The sequence below is a fragment of the Macrotis lagotis genome, chromosome 3, assembly GCF_037893015.1.
Source record: "Macrotis lagotis isolate mMagLag1 chromosome 3, bilby.v1.9.chrom.fasta, whole genome shotgun sequence".
Classification (NCBI taxonomy): domain Eukaryota; kingdom Metazoa; phylum Chordata; class Mammalia; order Peramelemorphia; family Peramelidae; genus Macrotis; species Macrotis lagotis.
In genome coordinates, this window is record NC_133660.1 from 37,998,945 (window position 1) to 38,004,716 (window position 5,772).

Here is a 5,772-nt window from a genome sequence, read left to right on the forward strand (position 1 = left end):
CAATAGAGACTGAATAAACACTTGTTGCCTTGCCTTGACTTGTAGAGTTGGTTTTGTTGGTACTCAAGGATAAGACTTCATTCCATCCTTTTGGATTCATTCCAACAGTAATCTGGCCTCTCATCCAGTGAGTGAGCTATCCCTTCCAGTTTTGGATCATCTGCAACTTGAATGAAAATGCCTTTGTACATCATTGATAAAAGTGTTGGGCTAAAGGCAGATCCCTGAGCTATTCCATCACTCCATCAGACTTACAAACTGTTTCCTAAACCCCAAGAGGATGTCTTCTTTCTGTCCCATGGTCCTGTCTACTTTAATGAGGAAATGTCTGATTTCTCCTTCCTTTGACCCACACCCACATATTCTACCTTCTAAGTCCTGCTTTTCCTCATACTAGGGTATTTTGGTATACAGTGATAGCCCATTCACCTGCTTTTACCCATCTCTTTCTTCTCTCTCTCTCTCTCTCTCTCTCTCTCTCTCTCTCTCTCTCTCTCTCTCTCTCTTCTTCTCTCTCTCTCTCTCTCTCCCCTTCTCTCCCCCCCCCCCTCTCTCTCTTCATGTCTGTCTTTCTCTCTGTCTCTCTCTGTCTGTCTCTGTCTGTCTGGCTCTCTGCAATCTGAAAAGTGACAGCTAGTAAGTTTCTAAGACAGAATTTGAACGCAGGTCTTCCTGACTTCAGGACCAGTTCCTGTTTCCTTTGAACAAGCTGTTCCCATCCAGATCCTCATCTATTCACAGGTCCCATCCTACCAAATTTCAATTAAACTTAGGTCAAATTTGTCACTTTGCATTAGAACCACCAATTCCTCTAATTTGTTGCCTAAACTTTGGGAATTTTTGTATGACTTCACTTGAAGCTATGAGCACCTTTCTTAGGTTTTCTGTACTGTGAATTACTAGATGGCGCAATTCCTTTTCTTTCTCCTCTTTTGGGATCACTCCATCTTACTGTTACTACCAGTAGTCCTTCAGTGTTGAAGAGAACCGTATCAACCAACCAAGGATTGGTTATGTTTATTCTAGTGAGGGTATGTTGTGCAAGACTTCCTTCTCACTTGTCTTCAGTAGAATCTTTCCATTCCATGGTCTGATTTATAAGAAACAGAACTATTGGAGATGGTCTGCTTGCTTCAGGAGTCTCTTGACCTTAAATTGGTTTCACTTCAACTTCTCCTTCTACCATCCTTTTTAGTTCATTGGCCTTTCTATTAGATTTGGTAGACACCAGTCAATGCAGAGTCAGCAGCTTCTATTAAGTAGACTCTACCTGGGGGGGGGGGGGGGGCGGGGCGGTGGTAAGGAGATGAAGAAAAGGGACAGGGTGAGGTGTCTGTCAGTTCTATATTGTAAGTCATGATTTTTTTTTTGGTTTTTGCAAGGCAATGCCCAAGATCACACAACTAGGTAATTATTAAGTGTCTGAGGCCAGATTTGAACTCTATCGACTGCACCACCTAGCTGCACCCCCAATCCCATTTCAAAGACCACCTTCTTAGCCAATCATTCATTTACAAAATTAACTCTTTTCACTCCATCCCTTACCTTCAATGGGCAACAGGAAGATGAACACACCTTGTGTCCCTATAGCTTTCAATTTCTTATCAAAATGTTGATGGTATTTTCTAGTGTCATTTGTGCACAAATGATAAACCAAAGACAGCTCCCTATTATGGCTTGGATTCATCCCCCAAGAAGACAATTCTATTTTATTGCTATTGCCTCAATGACAATGACATCAGGGAGGTGATAACTTGATATGAAGGTGAATTGGATTTGTGAGGGGGTGCTGGGGGAGGAAGTAGTGTCAGTACTTTCTGAGAGAAGAAGAATAATAACTAACATTTATAGAACAGTTTTATGGACAATTGGGACAGTGACTACAGCACTGAGCCTGGAGTCAGTTAGACCTGAGTTCAAATCTACTCTTAGACACTTACTAGCTGTGTGACCTTGGGCAAATCACTTAACCTTGTTTGCCTCTGTTTCCTCATCTATAAAATGAATTGGAGAAGAAAATGGCAAACCACTCCAATATTTTTGTCAAGAAAACCCCAAATTGAGGAGTCCAAACCTGAACTGAACAACAATATGTGTCAAATATTATACTAAGCACTTTACAAATATTATCTCATTTGCTTCAATAGAGGAAACTAAGGTGTCTGAGTGTCTGAGGCCAGATTTGAACTCAGGTCTTCTGAATTTCAGGTCCAGACCCCATCCATTGCCCCAAATAGCTATCCCAAAGGATCTAATATCAGAGATTTCCAATACTACGATTATCAGTTTATTTCCAGCATCGTAGAACAGTTGTCCCCAGTAAGCCATTTGATATTGAGATCAGCTTGCTTCTAAGAGCTCTAATCCTAGTCAGCCAGATCAGGTCATTGATCAAGTCAGAAACATAGACAACAGAAATTGTTGCATTAGCCAACAGAGTTCTTTTAGCCAATGATACCACTGCTAGGTCTATATTCAAAGATACCCAAAGAAAGGGAAAAGGACCTATTTGTACAAAAATATTTATAGCAACTTTTTTGTGTGGTGGCTAAGAATTGGAAATCAAAGGGATATCCATCATTGGGGAATGGCTAAATATGCCATGGTATATATTTGTGATAGAATACTTGAGCTATAAGAAATGACAAGAAGATGATTTCAGAGAAACCTGGAAAAATTTATGCAAAAGGAAGTGTACAGAACCAGGAAAATGTTATACACAATAACACCAATATTGTTTGATGAAAAACTGTGTATAATTATTCAAGAAAATTCCAAAGGACTAAGGATGAAGCATACTATCCACCTCCAGAGAGAAAACTGATATTGATTGAATATAGATTGAAGCATACTATTTTTCTTTACTTTCTTTCACTTTTTTTATTCAAGTCTTCTTGTACAAAATGATTAGTATGGAAATTTTAATATAATTACACATGTATAATCTATATCTGATTGCTTACCATACCAGGGAAGGGAGAAGCATAGAATTTGGGCCTCAAAACTTTAAATTAAAAATTGAAAAAAATGGAAAACAATGAAATAAAGTAACTTTTCACATCAACAACTACAAACCAATAGGATAAGTAGCATACCTAATTTTCTGAGTTTGGAATTCTATAACTGGGTTCAAATTACGTCTTTTAAAATCAAACACTTTTTGAGCTCACAGTATATATAGCAAAGTTTCCTAGTATCTGTTCAGAATACAGAAAGGAAAGAATGTATTACATTTATGTTTTCACCCTTTGGAATCATTGTCTTCAAAGTGGGAGCCATGCACACCTCTCAGACTGGCCAATATGACCAGAAAGGATAATGATCAATGTTGGGGGGGATGTGGGAAATCTGAGACACTAATACATTGTTGGTGGTGCTGTGAAATCATCCAACCTTTCTGGGGAGAAATCTGGAATTATGACCAAAAGGCAACAAAAATGTGCATGCCCTTTGACCCAGCAATACCACTACTGGGTCTATACCCTGTAGAGATGATGAAAAAGGGTAAAAACATCACCTGTACAAAAATATTCATAGCAGCCCTGTTTGTGGTGGCAAAGAATTGGAAATTAAGTAAATGTCCTTCAATTGGGGAATGGCTTAACAAACTGTGGTATATGTATGTCATGGAACACTATTGTTCTATTAGAAACCAGGAGGGATGGGAATTCAGGGAAGCCTGGAGGGATTTGCATGAACTGATGCTGAGTGAGATGAGCCAAACCAGAAGAACATTGTGCACCCTAACAGCAACATGGGGGTGATGATCAACCTTAATGGACTTGCACAATTTGGGGGTATCTGCAATGGAGAATGCCATCTGTATCCAGAGAAAGAATTGAGAAGTTTGAACAAAGAACGAAGACTATTACCTTTGATTTAAAAAAAACTGTTATCTTATTATGTTATATTCTGTTATATCTCATACTATATATTTCTTCCTTAAGGATATGATTTTTCATCACATTCAACTTTGATCAATGGCAATGACATAAAGACTAACAAAGTGCCTTCTGTGGGGGAGTGGGGGAAGGGAAGCAAGATTGGGGGAAAAATTGTAAAACTCAAAATAAATAAAATCTTTCTAAAATTAAAAAAATCAAAGTGGGAGTCATGACTTCATTCCAGGTGACCCTGATCTTTTTCCAAGGTTTGTGATGAACTAATCAGAGGTGGGAAGACAGGGCACATCTTGATGTAGAATTAAAAACCAAAGGTCTCTATTGTACTGAAGCCCCTCACTGTGGCATTTTCTCAACCTGCTTTGTAATTGTATGTTGTTGAAATAAACCAACTCTTAGGTTACCCCTAAAGGGATTTCTTCTTTCTATATTTGCTTCTAAGGCACAAAACCTTAACCCGAACTAAATAAGAAGACTCCTTTTATTAAGAATATATAATCCAGAACTTTGGAGAATTCAATCATTACATCGTGGGGACCTGAACTAGAAAAATACTGTGTCCCTCTCAAAATTATTCACTAGATGCTTCTAATAATTTTCATCAAGTAAAATTCTTAATCCAATTTTAAAAATGCTGTCACATTTTTCACAAATTCACCTTTATGAGAATATCATTAACATAATGAAAAGATGTTGTGGTCTTTCTTATTTGTGGTTTGAATGGCAATTCAAAATGAATGCTCACCATAGTAGACTATATATAGTAGCATATATTACTTAATCTTAAGTCAACAATAAGGATCATCTTTTTTACATTTGCTTATCAATGTAATTTTCTATTTGAGTAGCAAAGCAAGAATACAGCAGCTTTACTTCTGTTTAATTTCTGATAGGGTCATAGGCAACCAATTGTAAGATGGGTTGTCACAGCCAGGCTCAGAATTAATCAGGTGGCAAAATGTCTTATATTGGAAACTGAGTCAGGAAGATCCTCATCTTAGTCTTCCTATGGGTGCACCCTCCCATCTATTCCCCAGAGATAGATTCTGCTTAAATTAAAAAACTTCATTAATTACAGTTTCATGCCAGATTATTGTTATTTTTCTTGTATTCTCAAAATTTCACCTAAAACTTCATCTATTTACAACATCTCTTCACAGGCTACAGATAAAACCAAAGAGGGAGCGAGCATCAAGCCATTTCTAGAACACAATGAAGATGACATAAGACCCCAGCATACCCCGAATTGGAGTCCATGTAGGCAAGTGGGTCATACCTGGACACAATTTCCTTGGTAAAAACTTTGGTACTGGGATGGCTAGGTGGCACAGTGAATAGAGCACCGGCCTTGGAGTCAGGAGTACCTGGGTTCAAATCTGACCTCAGACACTTAATAATTACCTAGCCCTGTGGCCTTGGGCAAGCTACTTAACCCCATTGCCTTGAAAAATCTAAAAAAAAAAACTTTGGTACCAGAGGGAACTCAGGAACTCAGGCTTTAGAACTAAGGAATAGTTAACCTTAGTCAAGGACTGCTTTGGGTATAATAATAACATTTTTCTATCCAAGAAGGGGTTCAAGCTGACAGATGGCCACCAGCAGATAGGACTTGAAACACAAGCCAATTCAAAGGTACACAAGTGACTGGATTGCAAACTACTCTTGATTAATTGAATTTATTCTCCCTTATGTGGCACGAAGAAGCACCACCCTCTCCCACAATGAACTAAAAAATGTACTTGGTGATAACAGTTCCAGGGAAAAGAGATTTATCCCTTTAGCCACCCAGACCCAAGAGACTGTCTAGGCTAGTACTGGTGTCTCCACCTCTTCACCACAAGTTCATACAAAGTGAATAATTGTTTCAAAA

The 5,772-nt window shown here is 38.4% G+C and overlaps 1 long non-coding RNA gene across 3 annotated transcripts in view; it reads right to left on the reverse strand.

Annotated features, from left to right (window-relative positions):
* Positions 1-5,772, reverse strand: part of LOC141517482 (uncharacterized) — a 72,128-nt gene that overhangs the window by 30,706 nt on the left and 35,650 nt on the right. The gene's annotated exons all lie outside the window — the stretch shown is intronic.